This window comes from Zootoca vivipara, chromosome 10 (genome assembly GCF_965207765.1).
Source record: "Zootoca vivipara chromosome 10, rZooViv2.hap1.1, whole genome shotgun sequence".
In the NCBI taxonomy this organism is placed as follows: Eukaryota; Metazoa; Chordata; class Lepidosauria; order Squamata; family Lacertidae; genus Zootoca; species Zootoca vivipara.
Window position 1 is genome coordinate 6725464 of NC_142593.1, and position 13353 is coordinate 6738816.

General features: G+C 41.4%; 1 protein-coding gene across 1 annotated transcript in view; it reads left to right on the top strand.

Moving 5' to 3' along the window:
• NTRK2 (neurotrophic receptor tyrosine kinase 2) overlaps positions 1–13353 on the top strand; it is a 186807-nt gene that overhangs the window by 70754 nt on the left and 102700 nt on the right. The gene's annotated exons all lie outside the window — the stretch shown is intronic.

Below are 13353 nucleotides of genomic sequence, written 5' to 3' on the forward strand. Positions count from 1 at the left end.
CTACTACCGGTATTCCGATGATTAATACAAATTGCTACTGAAAAACCGAACAGTTCATTTTCATTGCCGCTTCTTTCACTCTTCAGTAACCATTTTAACCATTACGCCATGATCAAATAGTTTGTGTGCTCATTCAGTAGTAGTGAGAGTTCTGTTTGCAGCCCCCCCCCAAATATTTTTCATAGAGGAAGTGATTTGGCAGCAGTGGTGAAGCAATAGAAAGGGGTCAAGATGCAGTTGTAAGTCAGTGGTTACTTTTTCTTTTCTCATATTTGTCCATCAGTCTGCCATATGTGGACATGTCTTCCATGTGCGGTAATATGCACCCGTTTCATCTTCATCTACAGGTTATAAACTTTCACAGGTTATATGGAGTCACTTAATACAACTTTCTCTCAGATGTGAACATAAATACAATCAATTTATTCTATCCATATCAATTCCCTCCATATTTCATACTGTGATTTTTAGGGGAAATATTTTTTTAAAAATACAGAAAGTATTGTAATGCCCTTATATAAAACCAGTGCTATTTTTCTAGAAAAGAGGTGCCAGAACTCACCATGAACACCTCCTTCATTTTCTTAGAATGGCAATGGTGCCCACCTGAGAAGTGCTGGAATTGAGTTCTCGCTGGAAAAAAGTCCTGTATAATACTATAGTTCAGCTGCTTTATAGAGATGCTGTCCTACACAGAGTAGATGCATTGAAGTTAATTGAATGACACGACTAATTTGGGATCATTAATTTCACTCGAGTCAATTTTGAACCTTGTTGAATACAACTATATGTACAAATCCAATTGTCCCATCACAAAAAAACTTACCACAGACCTGAAAGGGGTTTAGAAGGGGCAACCAAAAGGCTTTAGAAGTTCCTTTGGGGCATCTATCCTACAAGGAAAGACTATAAAGTGTTTGGAATATTTTAGGTGGGTTTTGTTTTGTGTTTTAAGGCAGCTGTTGGGTGACATGAACTCAGGATCATCCAATAAAGTTAATGGACGTAGAGTCTGAACATACAAAAATAATTACTTCACACAATGAATAATCCATTTATGGAATTCGCTGCCACAAGATGTGGAGATAGCCTTTGGCTCAGATGGTTTTTAAAGTGGATTAAACAAATTGGACTGTCAATTACTATCATCATCATCATCAACAACCACAACAATCTTTATTACGGTCCATAGACCCATCAATTCGTTACAAAGCGATACCCAATAAGGACATCCTGCCTTCAGGTTTCAAAAACATTTTGTTCAAACTTAGAGTTGGGATCATTGATTCTTGCAACCACTGATAGAAACTTCGCCACTGCTAATGTTCTAGCATTTGACCCGTCTTCGAATAGGAACTTGATATAATACTCCTCCGATTTTCCTGGGATCAGGGCTAGCAAGGGTGAAATCAATTCAGCCCTAGCTTGCTTGAACTTCACACAGTGCAGCATAAAATGTTTTATAGAGTCTGTGTCTTGGGAACACGAGCACAGTCTTTCCTGGTAGGGGACGCCTCTCATCCTACCCTCTAGCACTGCAGAGGGGAAAACATTTAATCTGGCTTTTGTGAATAACCTTCGGGAGTTTGGTACAGTCAGGTTTTTAATGTAAGCTGTTAGCTTAAAAACATGCCCATATTGTACTCCTACTGCCAACGGACTGCAGACTGCATGTGATCGATGTCTCAGGTCACTGTGTGTATTATCCCAAAGTCTTTGCTTTAAGGTCTTTAGGGCACCTTCATAGCCCAGGTAATAGAGTTGGGTGGGTGACAGGCCAATAGCAGTGGCTTTTCTAGCCATGGTTTTTCTGCCAATTGCTGACATATTCCGCATTGGTCAGGTGTAATCCCACCCCAAGTCCAAATACTACAATCTTAAACCAATGTTTTAGTGCAGCCCACCATGCTTTTGTTGAAATTGGGCATTCACCCGTTTCTAGCAGGAGTATGGAATTTCGGACACAATTGGGCACCTGAAGCAAAGATCGAAAGATCGTCCAGCTTAGGCAGGTCCCCATTATACCAGACATTTGCAGCGTATAGGATTTGGGGAACGGTTTTTGCATTGAATACTCTTAAGGCTGCTGGTACATGCTTGCCGCCCTTTGTGTAGAAGAATCTAAGTATGGCTAGCTTTGTGACCTCTGCCTTTTGAAGGGAAGTTTGCCAGTGGTATTTCCAAGATCTAGTATAGTGGAATGTAAGCCCTAGATAGCTGAAATATTTAATCTGTTCTAGTTCATGGCCATCCAGCATCCAATTTAGCCGGGAAAAGCTTCTTTCGAGTACTAGGATTTTTGATTTTCCAGATGGGCAGGGTAAAAATAAATTATTATTACTGGTGATGGGGAGTCAGTTTTGTGGGAGAGCTACAACCCTGCTTGTGGGCTTCTCAAAAGCATCTGGCTAGTGGCTGGAGAAGCTCAAACAATGGCCACTTACTTGGGAATCCATTCAAAGTGTGGTCAGGCCATCTTTACCATGGTATGACCAATTGGGGGACATAATAATAATAATAATAATAATAATAATAATAATAATAATAAGAAGTAATAAATTTTTATTTATACATCAGAGCCTCCCCCTGTGATGGCACCTCTCAGCAGGAAGTGCCCATTTGAACAGGCCAACATGAGGCGAGCTGGAGGCATGGCTGCAGTGGTAAGCCGGGGCATCACTCAGGTCCAGCCAATTTTTATAAGTTCAGGCTGCACCCAGGCTTCCCAGCACAGATTCAGCATTGGTTCTTATCTTGGCTAATTATGCTGAGTGTTTTGATTATGCATGCAACCCCTTCATGAGGCCATCAAACAAACCAGGGTCATACGACTTGCAAATAATTTTTCAGGTTCTGTAAATTCCCTTGAAGCTGCTGACTTCTCAGTTTGTCAACATAAAATTTTATTTTCAAATATCCAAACCACAGTAAAGTTTTCTTTCCCATATACAGCTTGATTTTATCATGGCTAAGAAATCCAGTTTCATGACCAAGGTCTATACATTTTATTTTGTTCATCAGAGGTCACTACAGTCCCTCTAAGGGCAAGGAAATACCTTGAGAAATAAGATACATTAAAAATGATAAGAAATGTTTTTCAAAGAAGGTACAAGTTATATTTACCTTAACTTACAACTTCACAGGTCTCTTTGGAAGTTTAAATCATTGTAATTTATTAAAGCTGCTGTTGGGAGGGCTATTAATAACCCGTATTTTTGGGTTCTTTCTCAAATACCAGTAGCTTTGACTTATGAAAACGCTGTGTTTATGGAGTAACTTTTAGAAAGGCACCCCAAAAGATGGTTTTGGTTTTTGTTGTTGTTGTTTTGTTTACAAAGAGCCCTGTTCTGGCTCAGTCTTTGTAAGACCAAGGGAAGCTACAGAAATAGGGTTGACACAGTTATGATGAAATAAAGAGTCAGGATCTTGGTTTGGGCCCAGTTCAAAGGTGAACCGTGTGCCTTAAATGCCATTTCCCCAACTGCCTACCTTTTAAAAGGCCTTTGTTCAAGCCCGCTTCATTTAAAATATGTGGACAGTAAACAGTGGGATGCTGTTCTTGTTTATTCAGAAGCTAGTCCTATTGCGTTCAATCAGATTTACTCAATAGCAAATCTGTGTAAGCCGCAGGGAGTAAGCCGCATTGAACTCAGTGGGTCATATTTCTATATAGACATGCATTGGATTGCACTTCACATGCTTGAAAAACATTTTGAAGAGCCTGATCATGAAAAAAAAACTTTAGACGGTATACAGTTGCATTGTATACTGTTGGATTCAATTTCAATAGAATGCGGCACACACAATTTCATTGTATATTTCATAAGTCTAACCAAATTATAGACCATTTTATAAAGAGCAGAACATATACCGCTAAACATTTTTTATTAAGGCATATATAAGATTTTTTGAAGGAGCCTATCATCTTCTCAGCCTTCTCTCCCCCCCCACCCTCCGAGCTCTCTCTTCCCTCATATATCTGTATTTGTATACACATACAAAACCAGAGAGATATTATGTTATTGAGGCCATATTCTACTGAATATGATTTTTCTGCTCAGAAAGTGAGTGACTTTGATCACACAGAAAAGCTACTGTGTAAATATGAAGTAGTAACAGTATTTGTTCCTTTAACAGTTGAAGAAATTGAACTAGGTTTGAACTCTGGAAGGGGCTTGAGTTTAGCTCACTACCTCAGAATTCCATATTAGCACTATTCTGAAAATCATTACCATCACTAGTGTAAAATTAGGAAAGTGCTAATTCCTTTAAAGATTTGGAACTTACTATACTGATGTATCTTCCCTCAGGGTTGCTGCCAACACATGTTTAAAGAAAAATCAAACGTAAGCTAATGAGATCTTTCTGTCTGAAAGCACATCCTTGTTCAGAAAGATCATTGAGTGTTGTTGCCTACTCTAAATTTCAAATGCACTGAATTTGGCTGCAAACTGTTTCAAGCCCTAAGACGTATTCAAAGCTTTACCAGTTCATTGGGGGAGCTATTGATGCAATTCATTCCACCTTTAATTTGTTCCTTACCCAAGAGATGGATATACCACTACACTGGTTGATCTGTATAAAGGTCCTCACTGCAACTCATATATCTCATCTGAAAATCTGTGCATCTGTTACAGAGATGGGTTAAGGCAGAATAAGCAATAACTTCACTAGGGACTACAAATGGTAGCTGCCAAAAATATGGCCACTTTCCAGCTCTGGTTTTGCCCTTTGTTTCTTCTTCTTTTGAATTTTCCATTAGAGCAGCAGAAAAGTTCTAGTATTCTTTTACGGTGATTGACTGGGTTGCCCTAATTTCTCTGTTTGTTTGTATGCCATTTAAGTTCATTCAGAACTTCTGAGTCTTAGAATCCCTGTGCTCAGTGTGGAGTTTTGAAAAACAGATTAGTTGGTGGATGAGATTATGTGACTTCTGGTTATCAATATCATTCTATATTAAAAAGTTTAAACTGGTGATTTCAGGGCCGTCTTAAGCACCTTTGGCGCCCTGGTGCCGTGGTGCAACGGATCCCCCCGCCACCCCGTTTCCCAGCGCGACGGGCAGGTGGGCGGGCTCAGCGCGGTCGCCGAGGGTGCTGCTGCGCGACGGGCGGGCGGACTTGCTGCGCGGCGGAGCAGCCGGTGGGCGGGCAGGCGCGTCTGCGTGGCCCCCCCCCCTGGCGGGCCGGTGCCGTGGCACATTGCGCCACCCAGCCTGGCCGTAGAGCCGGCCCTGGGTGATTTAAAAAGCAGTGTGTTGAACTTGAGTGTTAGTTGACCTACAGTAGGTGGACTAGCAGGTGCTTATTTCAACATGAACATCAGACCTCAAAGCAGGAAAGTGTGTTTAGTTTCATTTTTTGCTTTGCCCTGGGTGATGTGAGTATTCCCTTTTCTTCTCATCACTTTTCCATAGTATTTAGTAAATGCATAGCCATCATGGTTGACTGTGGAAATTTCATTTTCCTCTACTATGATGATTAGTTATGAGTAGGGCATTCCTAATTCCATATTCTCAACCAAATTACTTAACTTCTCTTATGCACAAAATTATACCTACTCACTTGTTCCATGGGGGGTGGGGGTGTCATCCTGGATTCTTCATATGCCACAACTTTTGGCTGGCCACCATGGTTTTCAACACCCACTCAAATAGCACTACGAAATCATATAAGAATTTCTTATATGAATACATAACCTCAAACAAATCTTTATGAAAACCAGTGTATGGCTGAGACCTGAGGTTTGCAACTATAAAGTCCTCCATAAAGGGAGGAAAAAAAACAAATAGCATTACGAATTCAGCATCTTTCTTAGTCTTATGTCATCCATAAATCCTTATTCTTATGTGTGCAGGAGTTCAAACAGTGCAAACTAGCTATACATATGTGCCAGAGCTCATGGGGGGGGGCATATGCATACATGTTCTTGTTCAGTGGAGCGTCAGTTGACATCAGAGTGCAAGGGGAAGATTTTGCATGCAGTATCTCCAGTGCTTAGCGGTACTCATTTTCGTACTCGTATTGAAATACTGCCCCTCAATGAGGCCAAACTTAAATTCACAAAATGTTTAAGGGTATGCGTACCCCTGTGTACCCCAGAAAAAAAATCACTGAGTATCTCCATGTGGACATTAGAACTCTTGCATTAGAGCTCTTTGGGTCTTTTCTTCTGTTACTGTACCCATTGAAACCCCTTTCACATGAACCAGGGAAGTCTCTGAAAGAGCTGGGCAGATATTTGGGACACTTCATTTTGCAATGCAAACCTTAGCACTATGCTTTTGGGTTCTGTCTGATTCTGTGATGCAGTTAGAGGTGGTGCCTGATGCCCTAATGCTGTGGTATATCTTAGCTGATCTCAGGAACAGCAATCATCCTAGGAAGAATCAAACGAGAAAGCAGTGTGTGCAAGACCGTAGCATGCATGTACAGTAGCTAGGGGTCCTTCAGGACTCTGATCTAAAGACTATATCCTCTTGGGGTGATGTTGTGCCAGTGAATGCATTAGCAGCTCCCTTTATCTAGCCTATAAATTCCAAATTCCGTGTTAAGAGTCAGCTAACATATATCTCTGCAAGCAACTAGTGCTTCAAAGGAGCCTCATGAGGGAAAGGCAGCCAGGCAGCTTACCAAAAAAGGGGCCAAAAGAGCATTGAAAGAGCATCTGGTCAAATGGGAGCTGAAGCAATATCCTTTGTTTTACTTTGACTTCAATGCAGCACCTACCGTATTTTTCCATGTATAACATGTCCCCGTGTATAAGACGACTCCTATTTTTGGGGACTCCAAATTTAGGAAATGGGGGGGGGGAGATTGCCCAGAGTTGTTAAGCCTTTGGGGGGGGGTTGCCCAGAGTTGGTGAGCTATTTTGGGGGAGGATTGCCCAGAGTTGTTGAGCTTTTATGGGGGAGGGGGGTTGCCAACAATCGCTCACCTGCCTGACCGCCAATGCCAATCGCCCACCCACTTGCCCCACAGCAGCAGCAAATCACCAACAGGCCTTGCCACAACCACCAGTCACCCACCCAATCACCGATTACAATCTCCTGCTTGCGGCTGGCATCAATCGCATGTCCCCTCTCTGCACTATCCATGTATAAGATGACCCACAATTTTAAACAATAATTTATAATAAAAAAGCCCCATCTTATACACAGATAAATACAGTATATTGTAGCAAGGATAAATTGTTAAATTGTAGCCTGACACATTTCGATGGCAGTTCGTTAAATTGAATACAATCAGTTTCTAGATGGAATTACTGTACTACTTTTTTTTGTATTCTCCCCTTTCCAGCCAAGCACCATTATAGTGCCTGTTCCTTTAATTTTGAACACCTTGATGGATGGATGACTGAATCTTATTTGCGTCAGCCATCGGCCATAGCAATAAAACAACAATACAATATACAAAGAATAGAAATAAAAAGTAAATTATAGGCTTATTTTGCAGATGGTAGGCTCCAGCAGGACCTGGCATTTTGTTCTTAAGCCTATAAGCCTACCATGTGTATGTTTTTACCAATAAATAGGGTGGTGAGTATGCAGAGATGAATTGCATTTCCCAGCAGTTTTTACAAGCTCTCCTCCCACATACACCCTATTAATCATAATTATGAATATTTTACTACTAATAAAGACATTTGAAACTATATCAACTGGTTTATAATGCAAGATTAATAGAGTCTCCCAAATATTTTGGCAAAGCCTCCCTTATCACATGCCTGTCACTGTTAGGGCTGGGCAATACCTGGTTTTCAACATTGTGATATATCACCAGCTAAATATCACCATATATTGATATATTACAATGTCTGCAATAAGGAGGAAGAAAGAAATAAGGTGTGGAGGGAGAAGCAGCCGAGATACATGGCCCAGCCCTACAGCTGACCCCCATGTCACTCTGACTCATGACGAAGGGGTGGGTGGGGGCTTCTTAAACTTCTCAGCTGAGTCGCAGAAGCCTCCTTGCCCCCCCAGCTGAGCATGCCCTCATGCGGGTAGGTTTCCTTAATTTACATTCCCTCTGCCATAGAAAAAGCATAGCTGCCGTTTTTGTATTTCATTCAAACTAAAAATGGTGGGTTTTTTTTTTTAACCTTTCTTGCTCTTTTCTGCTGTATAGATTGAAATCATAGGTATTCATTTCCAGCTACCTAGCCTGATAGAGTTAGAAACGCTATTCACCTAATTGCTGCAAGGACCTGACACATTAACAGTGGAAGTGGTGATATCGCTGTGTAAGCTAATAGAATCGTGTTACTGTAGGAAGGCATGAATTTGACACCATGTACTAATTTTCATTGCTGTCAATAGCAGTACATTGTCCTTGGGGCCAGAGTTAAATGAAATGTCCCTGTTTCTCTCAAATACTTTTTTTAATGGATAGTTTCTGGTTGCTGGAAGTTTATTGTTGCATTAACTAATCAGCAAGAATATTTATTTCAAAGATTTTCCCCAATCCGTTTCTGTGACAAACACTGTCTTAAGTTCCAAAGCAAACCTATAACATTGTAAAAAGTGTTATTATATTTTACAACAAGGATGGAGAATTTGTGGTCTGCCAGATGTTGCTGGGCTACAACTTCCATCATCTGACTATGTTAGTTGGAGTTAATGGGAGTTGGGAGTCCAAGAAGCATCTTGTGGGCCACCCCTGCTCCAAATGAAGGCCCCAGCCACTAGTTGTTGTTGTTGTTGTTGTTGTTTATTCATATGCCACCCATCTGACTGGGTTGCCCCAGCTACTCTGAGTGGCTCTCAACAAAGAAATAGTAAAAACATGATACAGCACTAGGTGTTGCCATCATCACAATGGACCACTTTGCTCTAGAGGCAGCTATAGATTGCCTCTTAGACAAGAACATCCAGGAGGAGTTCTATCCTATCCAGAAGCTTAGCCTCAAGCTCCTATAGCTAGCTCTTGTAATATTAGCACTTCTGCCAGTAACATAAAATATCAGGCAACTTAGGCAACTTGCTATGCTCGAATGACTCAAATACTCTGGCTTAACTGGGCTGCAGAGTATTCACTGCAGAGTATCTTTGATGAATGTTACTGGTGGGAGAAGCCCCTTTCCTACCCAAGTAGCCTTATTTCACCATTGTTGGTTTGTGCAGATGTAAAAATGATATCCAATACAGACCACTTGCACTAAACAGTTCCATTTAGAAACCAGTTTCCCAAAGCTGAACACAAAGGTTAGGAATAGTATGCATATTTAGGAATAAATGGGGGGGGGGAGAGAATTTCATTTCATTCCACAAAGAGGTGAAGTTCAAAGTAGAGAATTGGAATTCATTAATGATTCAGAATGGTTGGTGTCCAATTCTATCCCTCTAGTCACAAGGCAAATCATGGTCGATATTTCTCTGTCAAGGTCACCACTATTGTCCCCCCCTCCCCAATTCATATGCACACTGTCACCTTTCCTTTCCTTCCCCCCCGCTGCATCCTGTCAGACATTTAGGAAGCCTTATCTATCCATTCTTCCTTCATGAGGAGAAAGGCAGCGTTGGAAAGGCCTGTCATTTGAGGTCAGGAAAACAGCCCTGAACTGGATGAGAAGTGACCTCTTCTCATCCTCTCTTATTTTGCAGATGGTAGGCTCCAGAAGGACCTGGCATTTTGTTCTTAAGCCTATAAAAAAGAAAACAAGAGAGAGTAGAATAATAATAATATACCATAATAATAATAATTTATTATTTTTACCCCGCCCATCTGGCTGGGTTTCCCCAGCAACTCTGGGTGGCTCCCAATTGAATACTAAAAACACGATAAATACACCAGACATTAAAAACCTCCCTAAACAGGGACAATCCTCACCTGCTTTCTCTCCTGCCAGACTTCCATGGAGGGAAAGAGATTTCTCCTTCATCCTTGGTTTAGCCTTGACCAGACGAAATTGCATATGAAAGAAATAATGTCACTTTAGACCAACCTTTACCTGTAACAGGCCATGCTGGTGAAAGCACATATATTATTATTATTATTATTATTATTATTATTATCATTATCATTATCATTATCATTATCATTATCATTACCACCAGCAGCACCTTGCATCTTTCCCCCATCAAGGCTCTGTAACTGCCAGAAAAAGTCACAGCCAGTATGGCCTTCTGGTGGGTGTGGGTCCTTTCCCAGGTCCTTCGCTGTTCTTAAGAAAAAGCAGGGAAGCATGAGATTTTTTTAATGAATCAATCAGTTCCTGATCAAGTGCAGGTTTCATACAGAGACTCTTGATCCTTTCCTTCCTGGATGGAGGGACCACCTAGCCACAGTCATTCTTAGCAAAGCCTGTCCTCACATCCCCATCCAGAACGGACACTGAAGATTCTGTTGATTCAGGTATAAGGATCAGTAGCAGCAATTCTGTGCTATGCCCTTCAGCCACTCTTGAACTTTGAGGCTCTTCACCAAGATCTTGGAAGGTCCAGCAGCATTTCTGATGGAGAAGGGGATCCGCAAATATCCACTCCTCAACAACCTGCTTGCTTGTTTCTTTCTTGCTTCCGAAATAAGTGTAGTGCCTCTCTGGTGATGAATACTCTCCCTAGGGAGGCTTGCCTGGCACCTGTGTTACATATATTTAGGCATCAGGCAAAAACATTCCTCTTTTCCCAGGCCTTTGGCTAATTTAACAATCTATGCCCTTTTAAACTTGGGGGGGGGTATTGTTTTTTGTTTGTTATCATGGTATGTAGGTAACAAACAAAAGAAGGAAAAGAGCATAATTTCCACGAATTAATGGTGATCCGCTTGGCACTAGTATACTTTGCACACCTCATCAGAGGCCACTGTGTCCTAGTCAGGACAGTCAACATGGCTGCAAATGTGCAGTGGTGGCCCAAATGCATGTGTTTTTTTGGAGCTTGTGAGCCAAATTCATGTACCTCAAATCTCTTCCTTCACATTTTTCTGCTTTAACACAATCTGGGCTGTACTGACCAACAACCTAGAGAATAAGTGGGTTACCTCTAAGCTCATAGTTATTCCACAGAAGTGATCTACATCCTCTTTGCATCTATGTCCTTTTGACTAAAAAAGTATGTGGCACCACCTGGATGTGTTTGTAGCTTGATGCCAGTGGTATGGTAAAAAGAACTCAATCTAGGCTTAGGTACTTTTTTCAGGGGGTACTCAAGGGTACACAGTTACCTGCACCTCTTTTTGTTGTTGTTAAAAAGTGTGGCACTTACTGTAACAACTTCATGGTGAGTACCGACACCTATTTTTTTAGGGGGGAAAGCACTGGTTGTGGCAGATTTGGTTTCCTCCAAAATAGCCTTTAGTCAGAAGCAGATATCAGGCCTTGCTAGTACCCTGGAAAACTTCTTGTCACCTTCCATAGTTTGTCAACTGCATACGTCATGGTATAATTCTAAATTCGGCAAGTTGAATCCTCCTCCCCCCCTTTTATCTGTACATAATTTATATTTGATTCTAGGTTTTTTCCCGTTCCAAACGAATTTTGCCAAAATTTTATTCCAAAATTTACCCATATTAGGCAATGTGTAGTGTTTTAAAGAGTGGGGGGATGAACTATGTCTTTACCTGCTAGGAAATGTAATCTTTAGGCCCATTAAATATTTTATTCTTAAGATTGACCTGGCCTTTCCTGCAGGGTGGAAGATCTTGTTCTTCTTTTCTTCTGCCAACAGTCTGCCACTCCTTGGGGGAAATTCTTGATGTATACAGAGCTCTCATGTGTTATGTAAACAGGATGAAGTTCATTTGACAACACAGACCCTATTCTTACTTTGGAAGAAGTTATCTTTGGCAGGACAGTGTCTATGACCTTCCTGGTGCACTGGCTTCTGGAAAGTATAGATTTGCCCTCTACATCTTGCAATTTGCAGCTGTTTGAAGGCATGCTTGCTTATTCCATAGGGAGTGCCTTGCAACCTTTGCTTCTTGGGGCCACTTTTGAGATTTTCACCGGATATTATCCTTTGCCATAATATGCAGCAGTATCAAGTCCACCAGGGAGATACTACTTTTTTAATGTCCTAGCACTAGCTGCATCCTTCCCTTAAGGGAAAAGAGAGAAAACTAGGATTTGTCTGCGAATTAGTCTGATTCTCAAGTGAACATTGTGATGTTATGATCTGATGGAACATAGAAAGTTGTTTTATACCAAGTCAGACCACTGGTCCACTTAGCTTGGAGTCATCTACAATGTTACAAAGATAAAGAGAGACGAACTAGAACAGTGGTTCCCAACAGGTGGTCCGGGGACCCCCAGGGGTCCGCAAGCTATGCCAGAGGGGTCTGCAAGATGCTATTAGAATAAACAATATATTAAATATATTTCATATGATAACAGATTTTTTGTTTTGGCCGCTTCCTGCATGAGCAGAGTCTAGCGCAAAACTAGAATTAGATAGAGGCAGTAGTTGCTGTATGCCGTTAGGTGGAGCTTTACAAACACTACTGTTTTGCAAAGAGGCAGTGCGCACATTCTACTAATGCTCACCTCCCCAAGATGCTTTGCGCGCGTCGGCTTCATTTGTGCGCTACTGCGCAGGTACCCTGTCTTCTCTATTCCCCTCCCTCCTCCCTGGCGTGCGCTGCCTCTTTGCAAAACAGTAGTGTTTGTAAACAAAGCAAGCATTTTCTTCCATGTGTTTCATGAAAAACAAATATAGGAATCGGCTCGACATGCGGTCGGATTTCAGAGTGAATGTTTCAAGTTTGGAACCTACCGGTAATATTTCAGAAATAATGGACTCAAAGGACAGATTTAACTTATCTCATTAAGAACTGAAAATTAAAACTAACTGTATACTGATGGAGTACTCTGTTGTAACTGTAAAAAACGTATAAATATAAAATATAAAAAGACTCTTAATTTGGCTCTCACTTTTTAATTTTAGGATTAGGAATTAATGGGGGTCCTTGTCACAACAGCGGCTCGATGAGGGGTCCTAGAAAGAGGGGAACTAGAAAGAGAGAGACTAGAGGTTTAGAAAACAAGAGTGCTAAAGTTAGGAACGCAAGGTAGTTGGAGGCATAGCTGCCAAGTTTTCCCTTTTCTCGCGAGGAAGCCTATTCAGCATAAGGGAAAATCCCTTAAAAAAAGGGATAACTTGGCAGCTATGGTTGGAGGAAGCTGTGGGCTGCAAATGTACTACTGTAGTTGAAAAATCTGAAAATGATGAACCTTTAACCAGTTAAACACGGACTTGCTAATCTAAACCCTGACTCGCATTCCCTTGACCTAATAGTGGGGCATTGCTTTAGTGCAGGGGTCCCCAAACTAAGGCCCGGGGGCCGGATGTGGCCCAATCGCCTTCTAAATCCAGCCCGCAGACGGTCTGGGAATCAGCATGTTTTTACATGAGTAGAA